General features: G+C 37.0%; 1 long non-coding RNA gene across 2 annotated transcripts in view; it reads left to right on the forward strand.

Moving 5' to 3' along the window:
• LOC145093758 (uncharacterized) overlaps positions 1 to 12,031 on the forward strand; it is a 28,348-nt gene extending 16,317 nt beyond the window's left edge. Inside the window, exon 11 of one of the 2 annotated variants that reach the window (XR_013703064.1) lies at positions 11,913 to 12,031. This is a non-coding gene — a long non-coding RNA (uncharacterized LOC145093758). Of the gene's footprint in view, positions 1 to 5,154; positions 5,390 to 11,912 lie in introns of those variants that run through there. The other variant, XR_013703065.1, reaches the window with a different exon arrangement.
• The last annotated feature ends 11,695 nt before the right edge of the window (positions 12,032 to 23,726 follow it).

A 23,726-nucleotide genomic window follows, 5' to 3' on the forward strand; every position in this document is an offset into this window, starting at 1 on the left:
TAAGAAATTTAAGATCATAAACACATAAGTTGTGTAACCATAAACCTCAGTGGTAATTTCTAAGAGTCTCAAGGGTTACGTTCATGAATGCGAAAGTGATGGAGAAGTAGTAGGAGGTGGTTCCAAAGAAATAGTGTACCTCTACTATGCGAAAGTGACTAAGCAGCAAACTCTTAACTCAAAGCGGGATGAGTAAGGTAGCTCATGACTTATGTGAATAAACAGCCTAATTGGGAAGAAACTATTAGTGTTATCGATTCATTAAGGCTTCAACATAGAGTCTTTGAGGCTTTGGACTACATGTAACAACATGCTTCTAGGGACACTTAACTGGTTCATAGATTAAGAATTTTATATCTACCCCATCATTTGTAATTGAGATCACCAAGATATGGATCTTCAAACCTGCTCAATTATCTAATATTTTTGATATTTTTTGATTATTTTATGAAAAGAAATAAGAACAAAAATGAAGAAAATATTTTTGTATTTTTGAATTTCTGAAAATGAATAAAAACGTAAACAAATAAAATATTTTTGGATTTTGTTTTTTTCTGAAAAAGAAACAGAAACAAATAATTAACAAAGTGTACAAAGGATACATGAAGTTCTGAACCTTCGAATGAACAGTGGATTGCGAGTCACTACGACCATTTGCACCAATTCACAGTATGAAAAGTAGACTGCAAGTCACTACGAGCGTTCGCACCAATTCGCAGTTAAAACATTACGAATGTGAAGGTTGTTTCGGAACAGATTCAACCTTTATCATTCCTAGGCCTTGAATAATGTGATTGAAGGTTTGCTCAGGCAAGGCTTTCGTGAAGATGCCGGCCAATTGATCAGTGGATCTAACAAAATGTATCTCTACATGACCATTTTCCACATGATCTTTGATGAAGTGATACCTCAATGCTATGTGTTTCGTCTTTGAATGTTGCACTGGGTTGTGACAAATACGAATGGCACTCTCAGAATCGCAATATAAGGGGATTCGCTTCATGTTGATACCATAGTCGCGAAGCTGACTTTGAATCCATATTACTTGTGAAGTACAAGAGGCAGCGGCTATGTACTCTGCTTCAGCAATTGACAGGGAGATGCAAGTTTGCTTCTTCAATTGACAACTTACGAGTTTGTCATCAAGAAATTAGCATCCTCTCGTTGTACTCTTTCTATCTAAACTGCAACCTCTAAGATCAGCATCCGAAAACACTTGCACAAAGAAACCCGAACTTGAAGGGTACCATATTCCAAGTGAGGATGCTCGCTTGAGATATCTGAAGATATTCTTAACTGCGGTCATGTGAGGTTCACTAGGATTCGCTTGAAATCTGGCACAATAGCAGACAGAAAATATGATATCTGGACGAGTAGCAGTCAGATACATCAATAAACTTATCATTTGATGATAGAGAGTCATATCAGTAGCTGGCTTGTCCAGAGATGTGTTTCGTTTCGTTTCGAATGCCAATGGAACCTCACCTTTGAATCTCCCACCATTCCAAACTTGGAGAGTAAGGTCTTTGTATAAGCCTCCTAATTGATAAAGATACCTTCCTGACTCTATCTTATATTCAAGCCAAGGAAAACGTTAATCGGACCCATGGAGCGAATCTCAAATTTAGTTTCCATCAACTTTCGGAACTCAACTGTTAAGCTGGGTTTATATGACCCAAAGATGATTTCATCAACGTAAATTTGGACGATCATCAAGTGGTCACCATCTTTCTTGTGAAAGAAGGTTGGGTCGACCGATCCCTGTTTAAATTTAGCCTTTTTTTAAAAACGAGTTAGAGTTTCGTACCAGGCTCTCGGAGCTTGCTTTAGACCATAAACTACCTTGTCCAGAATGTAACAGTGGTTTAGACACTTTTCGTTTATGAACCCTGGTGGTTGTTCCACATACACTGTTTCTTCTAGTTCCTCATTCAGAAATGCACACTTGACATCCATATGATATACTTCAAAATTCTTGTGTGCTGCGTATGCCAGAAAGATGCGAACAGATTCCAACCTTACAATGGGTGTGAAGGTTTCTTCGTAGTCGATGCCTTCTTCCTGACAGTATCCCTTAACAACGAGTCACACTTTGTTCCTTATCACATTTCCTTCTTTATCTAGCTTGGTGCGAAATACCCATTTTAGACCAACTACCGATGCATCCTCTAGAGTGGGAATAAGTCTTCAGACCTTGTTTCGTTCGAATTCATTGAGCTCCTCCTGCATTGCATTTACCCAATCAGAATGATCAAGCACAATTTTTACATTTTTAGGTTCATTCTTGGAGATAAAGGAATTGAACATTCAATATTCCACTTTAGAGAACAATGTAGTTCGTTTCGCCTTTTGTTGTGCTCTCGTAAGAACTCCTGAAGACGAATCTCCTATAACTTGAGTGTTTTGATGATCTCTGGTCCATTTAGCCAACGAAGGGTAATTAGGATCATATGTTGGATCCAATTCAGCGTTTACATCTTCAAACTCAGACTGTACATCCGAATCATCATTCGTATTCTCATTCTCCCCCTCGAATGATTGATGATGATTTTCTTCTGGATTTGGATTCTCCCCCTGGAAACTTCTGAGCTGACATTAGGGGTTTTGTTCTCCCCCTGAACAGGTGTATCAGGTCAGGAGGTGGAAGTAGAACCCTTCCCCTTGTGGTGTAGCATTCGGACTTGTTGGTTGAGATGGAACTTCAGGTTCTTTCAGAGTGGGGTGCTCGTGTTCCATATCTTTCGCAGCATCTTCAATGATTTTCTTCAGTTCATCTTCCTTGTTTTCTGTTGCTTTGGATTCTGAGGAGATGGCCTTTTCAGGTTTGTCGAATAAGCTTATGAACTCCTCGTAGACATTGGAGAGTGGAATGGTGGCAGGATTCGGTTTGGGAAAGATCTCCTGTGACAGACTGTTATTCTTTTGAAACTTCTTCAAGTAATTGTCGTCGAAAGGAATGTAGTAGGTTTCTTCTATCCTTTTCGACCTTTTTTTGAGAACCCTATACACTTTAGAAGTCAAAGAATACCCCAAGAAAATACCTTCATCAGCTTTCTCATCGAATTTGTTCCTTTGCTCCTTTGAATTGAAGATAAAGCACCTGGAACCAAAAACATGGAAAAACTTGACATTAGGTTTGCGATTATTTATGATTTCCTATGGAGTGACAGAGAATCGATTATTGAGAATGGAACGATTTTGGGTAAATCAGGCAGTTCCAATCGCATCTGCCTAGACGTGAAAACACTTCAATCCAAGTGTTTGGAGTGACTCGGGTAGCATCTATGGACAAGTATGGTTTGGATATGAAGTTTACTCTCCAAGAGTAAACTCCTTTGGGAGTTTACAGTCCAAATGACCCATTCCCCATGAGTTTACGGCCGTAAACTCATGGTGGGGTGTTCTTGGTTGCTAAATAGCCTTATAACACTTGCAGGTTGATGCTAGACTTGGTTTCAAAGCTTTTGAATGAGATTTGAACATCCTAAGGACCATTTGAGGAGTTTACGGCAGTAAAATATGAGTTTACGGTCGTAAACACTTGTGTGACATGTTTTAATGTGTTTTGGTGGTCTTGGGTCAATTACAATGCACAAAGGAAGGTTCTAGGGTGGATTCCATGGCTTAGGAAGTGTTTGGGACTTGAATTGACCTTGGAAAAGTAGTTTACGGTCTATGAAGATGTTCTTGGGCATTTACTACCTTAAACACATGAGTTTACAACCGTAAACTCATGTTTTTCCAAGATTCATGGGTTTTAGTGGTTGTAGGTTAAGCATACAAGGTTCTAGGTCCAATTCCAAGCCATACAAGGTGTTAAAGGCACTTTAACACCCATTTGAGGAGTTTATGGTCTAAGGAGATGAGTTTACGGTCTAAGAATGTTCTTGGACCGTAAACTCAAGTTTGTTCCATTTGTGTATGTTTTGGTGCATTTCTTGAAGGATTATAAGGTTCTATGCACTCATGAAAGTTCATTGGAGGTGTTTAGGGGCAAACTAGCAACTTAAAAGGTGTTTAAGGTCTATGTATGAGGGTTTACGGTCCAAGCATGTTCTCGGACCGTAAACTCGTGTCCATGCCTCAAATGGTGTGATTTTGGGTCCTAAGCTCATGCATGCAAGTTTCTAAGCCATATCTAAGCACTAGAAGTGGTTTGGAGGGGTTTTAGGGCTTCAAAACCCTCCTTAGGGGTGTTCACGGTTTTGGGAGGGTCCCCAAACCGTAAACACATGTTCATGGTGTTTTTGAGTGATTCAAACATAGATTTGTATGTCAATCAAGTTAGACAACAAGTTAGGATAGATTGCTTACCAAATTGAGGCTTGAAAGGGGGGGGGGGGGTTTGGACCAATTTCGAGTTCTAGAGAGAGAGTAGTGAGAGAAAGTTGTGAGATGGGCAAAATTCTTCAATAGTTGTCCACTCAACCTTTATATAGGGGTTGGGTTTGAGACTCGGTGGAATTTTACCCGATACTGACGTTAGACGAGGCTTTTGGTCGCACCCGATAAAGTTGCCGTAATTACGACTTAGATGAAACTAAATATTTTCTACATGAAAATAGAAAATATTTTAATGTTTTAAAAATGTATTCTCGACACTTTTAAAACCCAAATAGAAGTCGCAATAAATTAATTTAAAACAAAGCTAACGGAAAATTTGGAACGTAACGGCTTAATTTACAGAAACGGGTTACAATAACGGAATGAACTTCGGGTTGTCACACAAAAATTCCTAATTCCTATTGTTAGTCATATAAATGCACTAAGGTGTCCTTAGAGGATCAATTTTGACATGGTTCCTAAATCATTAAGATGATCATAAAACATGATACTAAAGTACACTCCTTTCCTTTCAGATTGGAGCAACTTTTAACTTTCTACCCAATGGATTTTGCTTATTCGTTCTGCTATACTTTGAAACTTTTCAAGGTATCAAAATTATACTTAATATTATTGTCACACCCCCAAACAAGAACGGCAAAACGTTCGGGGGTAGATGATGTCATTGTATAGTATCCCAACAAGTGAATATAAATGAAGCATAACAACCAAACAACATACATTGAGATAACAGACTTACATTGTTTACATGTTGTATATGTTCATGAAATTAAACAAAAATGACATAATGTATGAAATTTCAAAATGCAGCGAATTCGGTTCCTAGGTAACTGCTTACTGGTTTCTTGAGAATACAAGTCATTTGAAAATCGTCAACATTGAATGTTGGTGAGTTCATAAGCATATTTGTATGAAAAGATTTGTAACATCTTTGTTTGTAATAATTTGTAAGATTCAGGAAAATCCAATATTTTCGGTGAAAATGGTTTGTAAGTCTCGTTCTAAAACTGTGAATAATTGCATACATGTCCTTTGTTTTCTTTTATTTGTAGTTGTAAAGTGTATGCTCCCAGAAAGTCCAATATTTACTGTTATTTGCAAAATTGTAGTCTTAAAACCCTAAGACTAGAGTGGTAATAATGGTGTGCTGAGAAATGTAGCGTAGTTTAGTATTTTATAAACCAGTGAAGTGTATATTTTATGCAAATCCAAAATAATGGTGTCATTCCCTATGTGAGTCATTATAATTATGCTTGATGTGACTGTTATGCATGTCCTGACGTTCTTCAGGCGTCGATTTCGGTAAGATATTTGTCACCCTAGACTGGCCCCGTCTAGCTATAACGAACAACTCAGGTATAGGGGTGTCAACCCCCGTATAGATCTATACACAATTACCTCACTCTCCCTCCATGAGACTCTAGTTATAACTAAAGCACTTACGGTGTATGCTAGGTAGGTACGATGAAAGAAAGTGTCTCACTAGAGCATTAACGAATTTACACAAATTTTGAGTCCCTTTATCGATTAACTCGTGACGGATGTTTTATGACACAGGATTGGCAGATTTCATATTATTCAGTTTATGACGCATGTTTTACAAATTTTATGACACGCATATTATTATTCATGCCTTTAGAGTTTTTATGACACACAGTTTACGACACGCCTATTTTTCTGTCATGAACTGTTTTGTATATCATCTTAGTTAGATTACTTATAATACTTTTTGTAAATAATCCTTAGTGAACATGTCATATAGCATAATTTCTCAAGTTTTTAAGCCATCCAAAAATAGTGGCAACATAGTTAAGAATATTTTACAAATAAAATTATTTCTAGCAAAATATCAAGTTTTGTAGTTTGTTTAATACACCAAAAATTAGTTTGAGAGTTTTGTAACACAAAATATTCTAATTTGTTGTGACTCTAGCAAGTCACGATTTCTACAAAGTACATATATGACCATGAAATTTATTATATGCATATATCTGTGTGAGTGTATAAGTGTTAAAATGTATATGTCCAAAAGTTAAGCATGTTTAAGCACAACACTCATTTTTCGCCATTTTTTAGTGTGCAACCCATATCCACAAGTTTTCATGTAACATATATGTTAACAAACACATTTCTCATGATTTTTATGAAGATGCATAAGATAAAATCCCCTTTTTTGTATAAGTTCTTGTTCCATCCTTCACACATAACTAATGTGCATGCAATTACCAAAAGATTAAACACATAACATATAGGTCCATGCAATTATCCAAAGTTTAAACAAAATTGGACTTGTATTCACCCCCCTCCCCCCGAAAAACATGAAAAATACAAAAACATGGGGATATGAAGCTCACCTTGAAGATTTCGAGTGGTAGAAGAAGAAGAAGAAGAAGTTGTTGGACCTAACTTTGTGTAGCTTGAAGACCACTAGAAAATAGATGGAGTTCTAAGAGTCATACACACGAAAATGGTGGATGAATGCAATGATTTTAGCACAAATATGTAACAAAACACTTTGAGTTTCATAAAGAACTTACCAAGGTGCCTACAACTGACTTTTAGTGGTGATGAAGCTCGAGATTTTGAGAGAACAAAGGAGAGGATTTTCTTGAGAGCAAATTGCGAAAATGGAAATGTTTTGTGTATGTGAATGGTGATGTTCGGTTGTTACATAAGAGAGAGAGGGAGGGGGTTTAACTTTGTTGATGGTTGATGTGAAATTAGCATGGATGCATGTTGGTCCATTCCTTGGTTGTACGTGAGGTAAACATGAGGTGGCAAGGGCATTTTTTGGTTTTTCTTTTTTTTTTGTTTTTTTTGTTTTACTCAAGCTCTAGCCGAAACTATGGGGTTTGCGGCCTTAAGGGCTTCTCAAGGGGTTTTTGGTTTTAATGGTGGCCGAAAACACCTTAATTCCAATAAGGGTTTGCGGTTTCGAAGATTGTAGGGGCTTTTTGGGTGTAACTAGGTCAAGTAAAAGGAGTTTTCGACCAAAGGAAAGCCCTAAAAGGAGAGGTTTTCGGCCCAATAAGATGTGTATAGCTGTCGGGCTTATTTGGGTCCAATAAGAGAGTTTCCGGTCCAATGGAAGGCAAAAAAAGAAATTTTCGGCCAAATAAGGCCCAAGGAAAGAGTTTTCGGCCTAATAGGGTGTTGGGCCGAGAATTCTTGGACCAAGACCCAAAATGGATTGGGCTTAGCTATTGGATCAAGTTTGGGTTTGCATGAGGCTATTTTAACTTGATTCTAAATGTATGAACGTATGAACTCAAATAACATTGTAGTTTGAATTTCACTAATTTGATGTTGCAAGCTTACATAGAGGAAGTTTTTGTACAGGAAACACCCTCTTACCCTAATTTTGCTAGTTGTGACATCATCCCCCCGTTTGAGGGATTTTCGTCCCGAAGTTCATTTGAGAGTAGCCCTTAAGAACTAGAGAAAAGATGGGGGTACTTTTGCATCATTTGGTCTTCGCGTTCCAAGGTGAACTCGGGTCCTCTTTTGGCGCTCTATCGGACCTTCACAATGGGAATGCGACTTTGCTTTGTTCGTTTCACTTCTCTATCCATTTTTTCGGCTAGTTCCTCAACGAAATGAAGGTTCTCATTTACCTCATTCTCATCAAGTGGAACAACGAGAGTTTCGTCAAATAGGCATTTCTTCAGGTTTGACACATGAAAGACAAGGTGTATATTGTTGAGTTCAGGTGGCGGTTGGAGTTTATAAGCCACCGGACCAATCCTAGCAAGGATTTCAAAGGGTCCGATGTACCTAGGATTTAATTTCCCCTGCTTCTCGAAGTGTATCATCCCTTTCCAGGGAGAGACCTTGAGCAGCACGTGATCATCTACCTAAAATTCCAGAGGCTTTCGCCTTTTGTCCGTGTAGCTCTTCTATCGGTCCCTGGACACCTTCAGTCGTTCCCTAATCTACACGATCTTCTCAGTTATTTCTCAGATAATTTCAGGACCTGTGAGAGTGCTGTTGGGTACCAGTCCCTTCGCCAATTGTGTGTCTCCTACCTCCGCCCAACAGAGAGGTGATCGACATTTCGTCCGTAAAGGGCCTCAAAGGGAGCAACTTTTATGCTTGTATGATAGCTATTGTTGTATGAGAATTCAATCAGTGGTAAGTGGACATCCCATGCCTTGCCAAAGTCTATCACACAGGACCTTATCATATCCTCCAATGTCTGGATGGTCCTCTTAATTTTCCTATCTGTCTGGGAATGGTAGGTAGTGCTGATATCGAGCTGGGTTCCCAACAACTTCTGTAGCGACTGCCAAAACAGATAGGTAAACCTACTATCCCTGTTCGAGATAATGGATATTGGAATGCCATGTAATCTTACAACCTCCTTTATGTAGATTCACGTCAACCTTTCCATTTTATATGTTTCCTTTATTGGCAGGAAATGGGCAGATTTGGTCAACCGATCGACAATCACCCAGACAGCTCCAACCCGTCTGCCATCTTGGGTAATTTGGCTATGAACTCCATCGTTATCCTCTTCCATTTCCACTCGGTTATTTTGGGTTGTTGCAGTAGACCCAAGGGCTTCTGATACTCTGCCTTTACTTTACCGCAAGTCAGACACTTGCTCACGTAGGTACCAATTTCAGCCTTCATATTCGGCCACCAATAATGTTGTTTGAGATCCAAGTACATTTTTCAGAACCCAGATGGACGGAGTATCTTGTCTTGTAGGCTTCATTCATGACCATATCTCTGAAACCTCCGAACTTAGGGGTCCAGATCCGATCCATGAGGTAGTAGGCTCTGTCATCCTTGATTGTAAGGTTCTTATCCATTCCATGCATGGCTTTGTTTGTGACGTTTTCTAGTTTCAAGGCTTCCAGCTGAGCCTCATTGATTTGTGAAGATTAGTGGGAATGGATGGGTCATCGTTAGTGTTCTCACTCGGCGACCCGAGTATTCTTTTCTTCTTAGGGCATCGACCACCACATTGGCCTTGCCCGGATGGTACCAGATCTCACATTCATAGTCGTTCAGCAGCTCAACCCATTGCTACTGTCTCATGTTTAGTTCTTTCTGGTTAAGGATATATTGGAGGCTTTTGTGGTCTGTGAAAATGGTGCACTTCGTCCCATAGAGGTAGTGCGTCTAAATATTTAGATCGAAGACCACAACTCCCAACTTAAGATCGTTAGTGGCATAGTTCTCTTCATGGGTTTTTAGCTGCCTTGACGCATAGGCAATAAATTTTTCGTGCTGCATAAGTACACAGCCTAACCCCTGATTGGATGCGTCGCAATACACTACAAAATCTTCTGTTCCCTCAGGAAGAGACAACACCGGAGCACCGCAGAGGGCTTGTTTCAGGGTTTGAAAGGAAGCCTCCTGTCTCATCTCCTAGGTGAAGGGTACACCCTTCTTGGTTAGAACGGTGAGTGGCTTGGCGGTCTTGGAGAAATTCTGAATGAACCTCCTGTAATAACCAGCGAGGCCTAAGAATTGTCCAATCTCCGTCGGGGTTCTCGGGGTTGCCCAACCCTCAATCTCTTTGATCTTGGATGGGTCCACATGTATTCCCTCTTCACTAACCACGTGTCCCAGAAAGTCCACTCTGTGGATCCAGAACTCGCACTTGAAGAATTTTGAGTACAACTTCTCCGCTCTGAGTGTTTCTAAAACCCACGGCAAATGTTGGCTATGTTCTTCTTTACTTCGTGAATAAACGAGTTTATCATCAATGAACACAATCACGAAGTTATCCATAACAATTATTTTATTGCTTGAAACATATTTAATATTGAGTGGTATATTAAAAAAATAGTACAACAAACCTCCACATCCATTACAATCATTTCAATTGCTAAAATCGCATTATTCTTTATAAAGTTCCACATCTTTAACACTCGCACTTTGATATAGGAATCATCATTAATATGCTCAATGTTTTTAAGGTATACTTTATTACCTATATTCATTTCCTGCAAACAATTGAAAGCAGATTTTAAGAATGATAAAACAAAGAAATGGTACACCTAAATTGCCTATGTTCATACATGAATAAATCATTATTGAAAGCAGATTTTATAATTTTTTTTGTGTGGTTTTGACTATTTTGAGAAGTAGGTTGAATATATACATAAAATTGTATGTTAGAAAGAAACTTTAATAATCTATATATGTTTTTGTTAGATAATAATAATCATAATTGGAAATCCTAATAAGTAATAAAATATTTGCAAAACAAATTATTAATTTACAAAGATATAATTATAGTTATGAATTTAAGCATGAAAATTACAATGAAATAACATGACAAATAACGATGTAATGACTTTGATACATGAAAAAGTAAACATAACAATAATAAACGTATATAAATATAACACAATAAATTATAAATTAAAATGATAAAGTCTGATTTACTATATTAAGTAAAAGGTTATATAAAAAATAAAAATACACAAATTATTTATAAATTTCTAAAAACTTCTTTAAAACATGTGTAATACACGGTTTCTTTATAACCTTGCTAACTTTGTGTGAATGATCAACACACTTAAAGTTGTTAACATTCTCAACTATTGTGAGATTTATACTGTATTTACCACCACCTTATTTATGTAATCATTCAAACTTTTGGAAACCATTAGCTTGAATTCAAGTTCCTTGAGAACATAAATAACAGATTATTTGAAAAATATAACAATATTCATTGTTATTATACTTTAGCAAGAGATTCAAGGTATAATGCTAAAATAAGAAGATTATGAATATACAATGTTGAAAATGGTAGAAATAGGACCAAACATAAAATAAGAAGATTATCAAAGTACAATGTTGAAATACAGCAAGAGTAGAAAAAACACTATAAAATTCTACTTTCTGAAAATTCTCATCCATTGATGTTTTTCGCATATGTTTTTACATCCATATTCAACCAGTTTTTCAAAATCTCCAAAATAACAAATTATTTTGTCTTAATAAAAAAAACATAATGTACACTAACCTACCAAAAAACACAAAATATATTCAAGAAAAAAAAGAAACCAGATATGGAAAGTAAGATGTACACAAAATCGAATGTATCCAATTCAGATGGATAAAGTTGGATTTCATAAAAGTACATTGTTAACTTTGGAACATGTTTACAGTTTCTTTTTGTCTATTTTTCGTATTTTCTGGATACTACTTTGAGTATATACAAAAAAAACGGTTTAGCATCACATTATGCTAATTGCTATATTGTTTCTAGCAAAGTATTATGCTAATTGTTATATTATTTCCAGCAAGGTAGGATGAATCGAATGATTAATGCTAATTGCATTAATCATTTATAGTGGAATAAAAACAGAAGAAAAAAAAAAGACGGTTTAGCATCACATTATACTAATTGCTATATTATTTCCAGCAAAATAGGATGAATCAAATGATTAATGCTAATTCCATTAATCATGTATAGTATATTTTATAAGAATGAAGGTTCGATATCAAACACAAACCATGAAGAAGATGAAGGAGAAGCAAATAAATGTAGAAATATGAACGATAGAATAAATACTAACCTTATGCGTTGAACTTTGATGAAGCAGAAATTCTGAGATGCAGTCGAAATAGAAAGAATACGAAGCAGAATACCATATATCCAAGTAACCGGTGAATATATAATTCAATAACTGAAAGGATTGTGATGTTTACGAAATTTAAGGTAAGATGTTCCGTTATCTTTTAAGGTGATTACATTTTTAGTGCTAAATTTGTATAGAATTATATAGATATAGATAGACGAAATATAATTGAAAAATTATTCCTGCATTTATGTGATTTTTAATGCATGTTTATTGGAATAGGAAGATTTGAAATTTGAAATCCGAAAATTTAAGGTAAGATGTTGCATTATCTTTAGGGAAATCTTCAGAAAAGTCCTAATATTTCATCCTAATTTACGAAAAAGTCCCAAACTAAAACTGGTTTATGAAAAAGTCTCGATTACCGGAAAAAATGACGATTTGACCTTTTTTCCGGTTTATCGGTTCAATACTTACTCGGTTTCATTAAAGTCTCATTATTTTACCATAATTTTCATTAAAGTCCCATTATTTTACCATAATTTAGGACTTATTTGTAAATTATGGTAAAATAATGGGACTTTATTAAAAACGAGTAAGTAATGAAACCGGGAAAAAATGACCAAATCGTCATTTTTTTCTAGTAATTGAGACTTTTTCGTAAACAAATTTTAATTTGGTAATTTTTGTAAACCAGGGTAAAATATTGGGACTTTTCCGGAGATTTCCCTTATCTTTAAGGTGATTACATTTTAGAGCTAAATTTGTATAGAATACGAAATCCGAAAATTCATACTGATTTTATGTGATTTTTAATGCAGTTTTATTATAATAGGAAGATAGGAAGATTTGAAATATGATATCCATAAATTGAGGATTAAGGAATAGCATATTAATAGGGACAACTAATTTTTTCGTTAAAGGGCAAATAAGGAAATTAACTTAGCATATATATATATATATATATATATATATATATATATATATATATATATATATATATATATATATATATATATATATATATATATATATAGAGAGAGAGAGAGAGAGAGGAATGATTATTTGAGAACTCAAAGTTTTCCAAGAACTAAAAACGTTTGATCAATTTTTTGGACGGATTAGATTGATGATGGTATAACTGTAATTATTGCTAATCTTAATGGTATGTTAGACTTTTTGAAAAAGATCACAAGGGCACAATGGACATAAAACATATCAATATTTCAATTTATTAACTAATTATATATATATATATATATATATATATATATATATATATATATATATATATTATGGAAATTGTTTCTTATGAATAGTGAACTTCCACAATTTTTGTCTATTTTATTCCTTGGATTTTATGTTGTTTTTTTTTGCAGAATTGGTCCCTGTACTTTGGCAACTTTGGTCCTCATTTTTTAGCCATTTTGACACTTTTGGTCCTTGTAATCGATATTTTTATATTTTTTAGGAACTTTTTAATATTTAAAGTTTGGCCACAAAACTTTAACGGTTTGACAACTTTGATCACTTTTCTATTTAGGAAACTTTTAATATTTAAAGTTTGGGCACAAAACTTTAACGGTTTGACAACTTTGGTCCTCATTTTTTAGCCATTTTGACCATTTTGGTCCTTGTAATCGATATTTTTACATTTTTTAGGAATCTTTTAATATTTAAAGTTTGGCCACAAAACTTTAACGGTTTGACAACTTTGATCCCTTTTCTATTTAGGAACCTTTTAATGTTTAAAGTTTGGCCACAAAACTTTAACGGTTTGACAACTTTGGTCCTTATTTTTTAGCCATTTTGACACTTTTGGTCCTTATAATCGATATTTTTACATTTTTAGGAACCTTTTAATATTTAAAGTTTGGCCACAAAACTTTAACGGTTTTACAACTTTGGTCCTTATTTTTTAGCCATTTTGACACTTTTGGTCCTTATAATCGATATTTTTACATTTTTTAGGAACCTTTTAATATTTAAAGTTTGGCCACAAAAATTTAACAGTTTGACAACTTTGATCCCTTTTCTATTTAGGAACCTTTTAATATTTAAAGTTTGGCCACAAAACTTTAACGGTTCGACAACTTAGATCCCTATTCTAAAAACTTGCGAATTCCTACCGCTTTAATTCTTTATCCATTTTCACACTTTTGGTCCTTGCAGTCAAAACTTTTACATTTTTTCATAAAAACATGAACAAAACAGTCCGGGGCAAAGCCCGGGCTTGTCATCCTCGCACTTTCTACGTCTGTCATATTTATCGATTCGGAAACAACATTGAAAGCTTTTGGCCCCCGCGTAGCGGGGGTAACCTTTCTAGTTATAATTAATTTTAGTTGAACCTCTCTCTCTCCTATTACGTCTTCTTTCTCTCTTTCTCTCTCTTATCTCATCTTCTTCATGCCTCCCCTCTCCAGTCTTCGCCTCCGTCCGACGAATGTCTCTGATGTTGATTTCCACCACTTTCAACACCACACTGAGGATCGAATTGGACGCACTCACTATGGATCGATTGTTAACCTCAGTCAGTACTGATTTACGCCACAATCACCACCAATTTCCCCCTACAATCGTTGTCTACAAACACCACTTCATAGATTGTTAAGACACTGGGGAATGAAATCGCATGCACAATCTGGAAGTTTGTCTTCGTTCACAACGAACCAGGTAAGTTACAATCAAATCGATTTCCGACACTTTTGATCCAAAATTTTCAGCCTCTGATAACTTCTCAAATCGATTTTTTGTTGCTTTCAATCGGTTTCTTGTTGATTTTTACATATCATGTCGATTGTTGATTTGTGATTTACAATTTTGTTGCTTTGAAACGGTTTCCTGCTGACTTTTTTCATATCATGTCGATTGTTGGTTTGTGATTTAAAAATATGTTTCTATGAATGATTATATGAATTGTAAATTTTTTGTTGTAGATTAAAGAGTGGGATCATTTATGATTTTTTTAGTAATTTTTAGGAATTTAGATTAATTTTTAAAGAAAGTCGAAGGTGAATGAACTTTCGATCACATTTCTGAACATGTATTACAGTGATCGGCTTATGATTCATGGAGTTCCTGGTCGATGTTCTTTCTCTTCATGAAGCAGTGGGCGATGACAACAATGACGTTTATCATGGAGACACTTTTGATACTATTCATCTACGTAATTCTAGTGAAAGCAACAAAAAATCGATAGTGATGTATCAAATTCATGATGTTGCTGATATACTCCAGCCAGTGATTTAGTGATGTATCAAATTCATGATGTTGCTATATACTCCAGCCAGTGATTTAGTGATGTACCAAAACCGGAATGGCGGAAACGTTTTGCGGCGGAGGATGTCATGTACAATATCATAACAAAGCATAGTAGTAAACAAGCAACAACATCATCCATTGCATTAATAATATAATTTAATACAAGTGTGTTCTGTGAAGTTTATAAGACACCAAAAATGTAAATCACAATAAGATAAGAGTTTTGTATGTGAAAACCACCGTAGTACTACTTACCTTAAAGCCAATGAATTATAAGGTAAGGTGAGATTTGTAACCATACTGATTGACGATTGTAGGACACGACGATGAAAGACGTCGAAACAAATGTGACATTTGTCACCCCTTGGCTTGGTCGGCCGGGGACTGTAGCTAACAGTCGGGGTGCGGGATAGTCTGTCCCGTATAGATCTATACACACAATGCCCGCTCTCCCTCCAGGAGACTCTGGTTACCAACATGATAACGGTGGAATCCGCGTCATGTAGAAGTAAATCTCATATTCTAAATGCTATGTTGGTGTATGTTCCTTCTGTTTTCTTGTAAATGTATATGTATATTTTCTCTTCTTTGTACTTGTATATGTATGTGTTTTTGTTTGTTACTCATAATAGTAAGTTATGTTTGTTTCTCATTATAGTATGTTCCGACTCATGTATGAGCTGACTCTTTGTATGTTCCTTTGTACTAGAAGTAATGAGTAGCATCTTTCTAAACTATACCTATTATAGTTTACTAGTTGAATTTTTGTATAACTGAATGTATTGAACTTAGATAAATGCTATTATGTCTAATACATATATACATAATATATAACTAAGGATCAAACGACAATCGGACAAACAACCGGGTACTTTAAGTCCACAACCAAACAAGGAACAGGAATGTAAAGTGAGTTATCAGTCCTAAGTCCTTCAAACCTTACTTATATAACTATATATGCATTAGACATGGTTGACAATATATATATATATATATATATATATATATATATATATATATATATATATAAGTTTAACAAAAGTTTTGTAAAACCTTTTGAAGAGTTTAATAATAAATATTGATGACTTGATGTCACTTTATAAAACGATTTAAAAGCGGCTTGGCATTTAAGAACGAGATTGATAAAGATTGTAACATATAAAAGAGTTTGATAAATAGTTTGAAGTAGTTTGTTTGATAAAACATTTAAAAGTATAGCAAATCCATTTGTTTGATAGTTATAAATCACATGTGATTGATATTATAACTATAATGATTCAACTTGTATCCCCCCCCCCCCCCATAAAAGCATTTAAAAACATTTAAAAGGTTGATTAAGGGGTATGAACTCACCTATAGTGAGTGGTTTGGATGAAAGAGTTGGATAAGGTGCTAGGTGTCAAGTGAAGACCTGAACACACACACACCGATCCTATTTAACATATAAAGACACATATATGTATCTAATTAGTGATCATACCCCTAATTAAGCAAGTAAAGACACCCTAGAACATAGAAAACACTTTGATTCAAGTGTTAGAAGATCATTGGGTTGCATCTAAGGGTTGTAGGGTCTTGCTTTGGAGTTTACGGTCCAAGAGTAAACTCTCCATGAGTTCACGGCCTAGGGTTTGCGGCCCTAATGAGTTTACGGCTGTAAACTCATGTTGACTTCTACCATTTGATGTTTAAGGTACTTAACTCAAATTGGAAGTGTTCTAGACCAAGTTCTAAGGCTAAGAAAGAGTTGTGGTAACTTTTCACCCATCATTAGGGTTTACGGCCAAGGGAGATTGCCTTGGCCTTAAACACCATTTGTTCTTGGATTCTTGGTGTTTTCAAGTCCTTAACTCAATATCCTAACTAATAAACATGTAAAGGAGGTAAAGACTTACAATTTCAAGGCTAATGGAGGGTGTTTTCGGCTTAAAACACTTTTGTGTTCTTGGTGTTCTTGAAGATCTTGAAGATCTAGATCAAAAGATGGAATTTATGGATGGATTCAAGGATGAACCAAGAAGAAGTGATGTAAGAACACATAGATGGAAGGATTTACTTACATTTGTGAAGATTGGAAGAAAAATCTTGATGATCCTTAGGAGAGAATCTGATTTCTCTAGCTTGGAAGGTGAAGAAAGAATGAAAATGACTAAGAGTCATATATATACTAAGGGTTTACGGCCACCATGTGTTTATGACCGTAAACTAACATGGTGTGGTCGTAAACTCCTCATGATGATGGCTAGGGCTTGTTTGATAGTTTACAACTACATTTGACACTTCCTTTCACTTATTCTTATGATGAATTAAGCTCGAAATTCTCAAATAGACTTTAAACTGTGCTAAACGTTAGCAGAAGTAAGTTTGACTAGATTGAAATGTAGGGTTTGTACAAGATAGAAATTTTGGGTTGTCACATCATCCCCCTGTTAGAGGGAATTTCGTCCTGAAATTAGAGTTTAAGAAATAAATAGTTACAAATAACTAAGTAAAAGATGAGGATATTTCAGTTTCACTGATCCTCGCACTCCCATGTGAATTCAGGTCCTCGCTTGGCGCTCCAATGAACCGTCACTATCGGGCTACTGCTTTGTTTCGTTTGCTTGACCTCTTGGTCCATGATCTCTACTTGTTCTTTCTTGAAGTTGAGGCTCTTGTTGATCTCGATCTCGTCAAGTGGGATAACAAGAGTCTCGTCAGATAGGCACCTTTTCAAGTTCGAGACGTGGAAAGTAAAATGTATGTTACTGAGTTCGCGGGGTAGATTGATTTTGTAAGCTACAGGGCCAATTCTAACGAGAATCTCGAAAGGCCCTACGTATCTTGGATTTAGCTTTCCACGCTTTCTGAAGCATATCAAGCCCTTCCAGGGTGAGACTTTCAAAAGAACACGGTCTCCCACCTGGAATTCCAAAGGTCTCCTTCTCTTGTTAGCTAGATTTTCTGTCAGTCTCTAGAGGATTTCAATTGTTCACGAATCTGAACGATCTTCTCTGTCGTTTCCCGAATGATCCCCGGACCTTCGGAGCAAATACCACTGCCCCTAACTCCAGATCGTGTGTTGTATAGCTGGTTTCGAGTGTCTTAAGCTGCCGAGAGGCATAAGCAATGACCTTACCTCGTTGTATCAGAATACAACCAAGCCCTTGATTGGATGCATCGCAGCAGGCCACGAAGTCTTCTATTCCTTATGGGAGGGATAGTATCGGTGCGGTGCATAAGGCTCACTTTAGCGTTTGAATGTTTTCTCTTGCTTTTCTTCCCAGTCAAAGGCCACGCCCTTCTGGGTCAAAGTCATATGAGGTTTCGCGAATCAAGAGAAGTTCTAAATGAACCTACGATGGTAGCCAGCGAGGCCTAGAAATTTGCGAATTTCTGTAGGCGTCTTCGGTGTTGACCAGTTCTCAATGGCATTGATTTTGGAAGGGTCCACATGAATTCCCTCTTCACTAACAACTTGTCACAGGAATTCAACTCTTCGAATCTAAAACTCGCATTTAGAGAACTTCGCATAGAGCTTCTCTATTTTCGATGCACATACGAAACAATCCATTTTTCTTCTTGACGAATAAGATCGGAGCTCCCCAGAGTGAGAAGCTTGGTCTTACAAAGCCCTTGCTAAGCAGTTCGTTAAGTTGACCGGATAGTTCTTGCATCTCTGCAGGTGCTAGATGGTAGGGCGATTTGGCTACTGGGGTAGCCCCTGGAATTTAGTCGATTCTGAACTCGACTTGACATAGCGGAGGTAAATCGTGGAAGCTCTCCTGGAAAGGTGTCGGGGAATTCTAAAAGAAAGTACAATTACTCATGAATTAAAGAAAGGATAAGTACTTCTATTCTATCTGTATCTCTTGTCCCGATCGGCGGGAAGGGCCTTTGTTTGGCTCCTAAGTTTATTCGCATGGCAGCACGATCACTCATAGTCTTGAGCAGTCTCCGTCCTGAAGTTCATAATAGAAGTCATATTTGGTTCATCAATCACAGCTTCACGTATACGAGTCGTATATAATTAAGATTGAAAAGGCAATCGGATAAATGATTCTTCTCTAAGCTCACATCCAAACAAGGAAAAGAAATTAAAGCGGAATCATCAATTCTCAGCCTGTAGAAGCTTGATTATATACCACCCTTGCGTATACATTCATCAGCAATAGATTAACCGTATGGGTCTTCGGATTAAACTTGATGTACTGCATGAGCGGTATATCGAGGAGGTTTGTTGAGGTTCCTTCAGAAGGATACGAAACATAAGATACTCTACGCATGAGTACCTCGGAGTTTTGGAATGACGGCTTCGCTAGAAAGGCGATTACGGGGAAAAGATATTTGCGCACGAAACTGGCATTGTGAGGATCGAATTGACTCAAGTTACATGATAATGTTGGACTACTCGGAATAAGAGGCGTTAGACTAGTTCATAAAGGTGTTACAAAACATAATGGTTCAACTTTGACGGAGTTTTAGTATTTTAGTTTTATCTATGAAACTAATGTTGCGAACAAAGTATACTACAAAAAGCAAGTATACGTAGCACGAGAGTCCCTTGACTGAAGGGATCTCGCAAAAGTTAAGACTCGAGTTGCACTAGTTTTTAACAGGTTATAAGTCTACTATATTGAAATGCCCTAGTATTACAACGTGGGTCCGGAGTAGTCTCTCTTGCAGCAGTGATCCTTAGTATCTTCCCGTCTGCGCCAGAGTTCTTTGTTATTGGACAATCCTTCTTGAGATGTCCTATCCCACCGCATATATGACATATCTGGATTGTACCAGCGTCGGTGGTGGAAGTGATGTGTCGGGTCGGAGTTATGTGGACACGAGTGCTTTCGTTGTTCCTCCCTTTTGGACAATTCCTTTTATAGTGTCCGGTTTCACCACAACCATAGCAAGTTGGGCTGACTCCGATGCTAGTGGTCTGGAAGATGGTTCGTGACGGCGCTCTACAGACACGAGTAGTGTGCCCCATTCAGTTGCAATTGTTGCATTGCAAATCACGACAAACACCTTTATGATGAAAATTACACTTGTCACACTCCGGGAGTGTTCCTTTATATGGTTTGATCGGTGCTGAAGTGGCAGGGGTCGCCACTTGCTGTTGTTGCATGGCAAGTCTTTGGGATCGCTTACGCTCCTTTTGGGCTTGACGCTTTCATTTCTTATGCTCAGATTTGTGGCTTTGTGTTTATATGATTGTTATCATTTGTTGACTTCCCGGATTGTTACAACAATTTGAACTTTCAACACCTTTGCCAGCCTTGTTTGCGTTGCCAGCGCTGTAGTGTGCAAGGACAGCTGCCACGGCAGCTGTTACCATGGCTTGGAAGGTAGTGGCGTCTATATGAAGGATCGGGGTTTCGTCGTTCGGCTGACTATTTCTGGATGACGACATGATTATACGAAATAAAGGAGTTCGTGAGTGATTCGTACTAGATGTATTCTACTTTTTCACGTGAATGTAAATTTTTCGTTTTGTTAAACTGTTCTCGATGGTTTGACCTACATCCCTATGATGCAGTACTGGTAAAGAGTTGAAGTAAGTTCGTAGAATGGTCACTAGACGATTGCTATTTCGAACTCGGCTATCATTGGTTGGTGGATAACATGATCCAACCTTTGACAAGATTTGGAAGTGATCCTTGAGCTAAATTACCACAACTCAATAATTTGACGAAAGTGAGCTTTAGATAGAATTCTATTGATAGAAGAATGAAAGTATTTGAACCAGGATTGTCACAAGAATTAGCCGGCTGTCAATATCATTGATATTTAAGATGTAATAAGTTTGGGAAAATTAACCTTGGAGTAGGTCTTACTTCATATCCGAAGTAGAAAAGCTTTGACAGCATAAAATCCTAACTAAAAAGTACTTACAATACAGGGATAGTTACATAGAAAAGTGCTACATGGGGCATAGATAGGAAAACGATTCCTTATACCTAAGGAAGAAAGGTAGAGCATCTCCTACTGGTGACGGTTATCCCTCGGGTGAACCCTTAGTTCAGCTAGTTGGTGCTCCATATCAAGAAGATGTCTTTCATACACCCTCTAGCGTACTCGGAGCTCTATGACTTCAGCTCGAGTTTCAACTAGTGCTTGTAGCAGGGCCTCGTGGTCTCTCCAAGACCTCTCACGAGCATCTTCAAGATGAATTTTGTGTGGATGGTATGTGTGACATCCCCAAAATCTCGGCCAGAAAAGACCGATTTCATTTATGCTTTTTAAACATTTTCAGAGTAAATCCGTTTGATTTTAAAAGAGATGCGGAATTTGTTCCCAAAAACAAAACATGATAAAATAGATATTTATCAAAACATTTCATATAGAAATATGATTTCATTTCATAATCAAAAGTCGAGATGTCATGTTCCGATATAGATCATAAAGCATAAACGATAACATTACAAGTCGTTCAACAAATATATACATATACAGACTTGTAAACAAAACAACTTGATGATTCGCCCATCTTAAGCTCTTGCACCACTTCTTGTAATACAAATCAACTGAGTGGGTCAGGCTTGGGAGCCTGGTGAGCATATAGGGTTTTCAAACCCACAATAATTATATTTAATTACAACAATCAACAATAAACCCGATTACCCATTCCCGTTATCCTCACCTTACGTTCCTAAAAATAACGTCTATTATAAGGAACTTATTTCAGTATTTTCATCGGGACGGACATTACTGCAGAGGGGCTTCCTCAACAATAAGTGTCCTAAAGGCAACCATGTGGTGGATAGAGTACACCGGTGAACACGTCGTTCACAACACCTACAGGTAATGAGCCTGCTAGTGTTCCACAGGACAGTCTAGAATAGTCTGTGGTCGTCATCCATACTCTGCTGAATGACTAGAATAACACCAATAACACCGAGGCCTCTCATCTGTTTATTTCACACCAATTATCTACCCATGTTCTACCCAACATATTAGTAGATAAAAATATACATTTTTATACATTGTTTAAAAACCTGTATAGCATGTTTTAATCAATACATATTCCACATAACAGATGAGGCATACACACATATCACGTATTTCATAGAGAATATATCAGATCTATGAGATAGAAGAGAGTGAATATACATTCACACATATAACCACAAAATATTTACACGTTGCACGTATTTTATATTAAATACTTCATAATATTGCGTAGGAAAGAAAATAACTACACACTCATTTGATCAGAAGATGATCCGACAGCACTACGGCTTATAGAAGTAGTATACTTCGATAGATCTGGAAGATCTTCACCAAAATCGAACTCCTCGCGGGCAGAGCTTCGGCTCGGGAATAACGCTCTTCGGGATCCTCGGGGCTTCGGATCTTGCTTCGAGGCTCGGGAATGATACCGGGGCTTCGGGATATGATTGGCACGCAAATCGAGGCAAAACTTAGAGAGAGGGAAGAGTTTGAACAAGAGAAAATGGCTGATTTCGAGTTCTATTTATAGGCTGAGGGTCTGGGATTACGCGGGGCGTAATCTCAATTTACGCAGGGCGTACTCAGTACGCGGGGCGTACTCGGTTACGCGGGGCGTACTTTGACGTCACTGCATGCGTCGATCTGTGGCACTCGAGTATTGGTCAGGCAACTTGCATCCGCCTGAGTACGCGGGGCGTACTCAAATTACGCGGGGCATAATTGACTCGTCGAACTTCTAAATTGCGTAACTTTCGCATACGAGCTCAGTTTTCGACGTTCTTTATATCCACGCGAAGGTCAGACCATACTCTATAACTTTCATTTAGACTCCGTCGGCTAATTTTGACTTTATTTTTTATTATTTATTTTTAGAAGGCCGGGACAGAAAAACTTCGTTATAAATTCATAACTTCTTCGTCTGACGTCCGTTCTCGCCTAACTTTTCATCGTTTCGCTACTAACAACGAGATCTTCGATTCTCATTTAGATTGTTTCGGCTAAAAACCGCTCGATCTCAAATCGAGTATTCGGGCTGCATACCGCTAAGTCGAAACTTAGAAAAATCATAACTTCCTCATACGAAGTCAGATTTGGGCGTTCCTTTTATGCACGCTCTCGATTTAACGAAATCTACGACTTTCGTTTAGATCGCTAAGGCTAAATATCGCTCTATCTTAAATTCATATTTTACGTCACTCGGCGTCGTGCCGGTTCTGTCGCGAAAGTTCGACAGGTCATAACTTCTTCGTTATAACTCGGATTTTGGCATTCCTTATATCTCCGGAATCCTTGTTTCAACCACTACAACTTTATGCAAAGATATAGGGCTTATCTCACACTTTAATTTTGACGCTTATTTTATTCTTAATTCATTAAATTATAAAAATTAAGGAAACACACATAAATCACGTAATTCACATAATTCACAAATAATACATTTTTATTATTTCAAATTGGGTTTACAAAGGTTAACCTAGACTATTACATTGCTAAAAATGGCAAGCCCAGAAACACGGGCGTTACAATTCTCTCCACTTTAGAATGATTCCGTCCCCGGAATCACACACCAGCAAACAAATGCGGATAGCGACTCATCATGTCACTCTCCGTCTCCCAGGTGAGATTCGGCCCATTCGTGTGTTT

The sequence above is a fragment of the Lactuca serriola genome, chromosome 3 (assembly GCF_051521515.1).
Source record: "Lactuca serriola cultivar US96UC23 chromosome 3, Lser_US96UC23_V15, whole genome shotgun sequence".
NCBI classification, from domain to species: domain Eukaryota; kingdom Viridiplantae; phylum Streptophyta; class Magnoliopsida; order Asterales; family Asteraceae; genus Lactuca; species Lactuca serriola.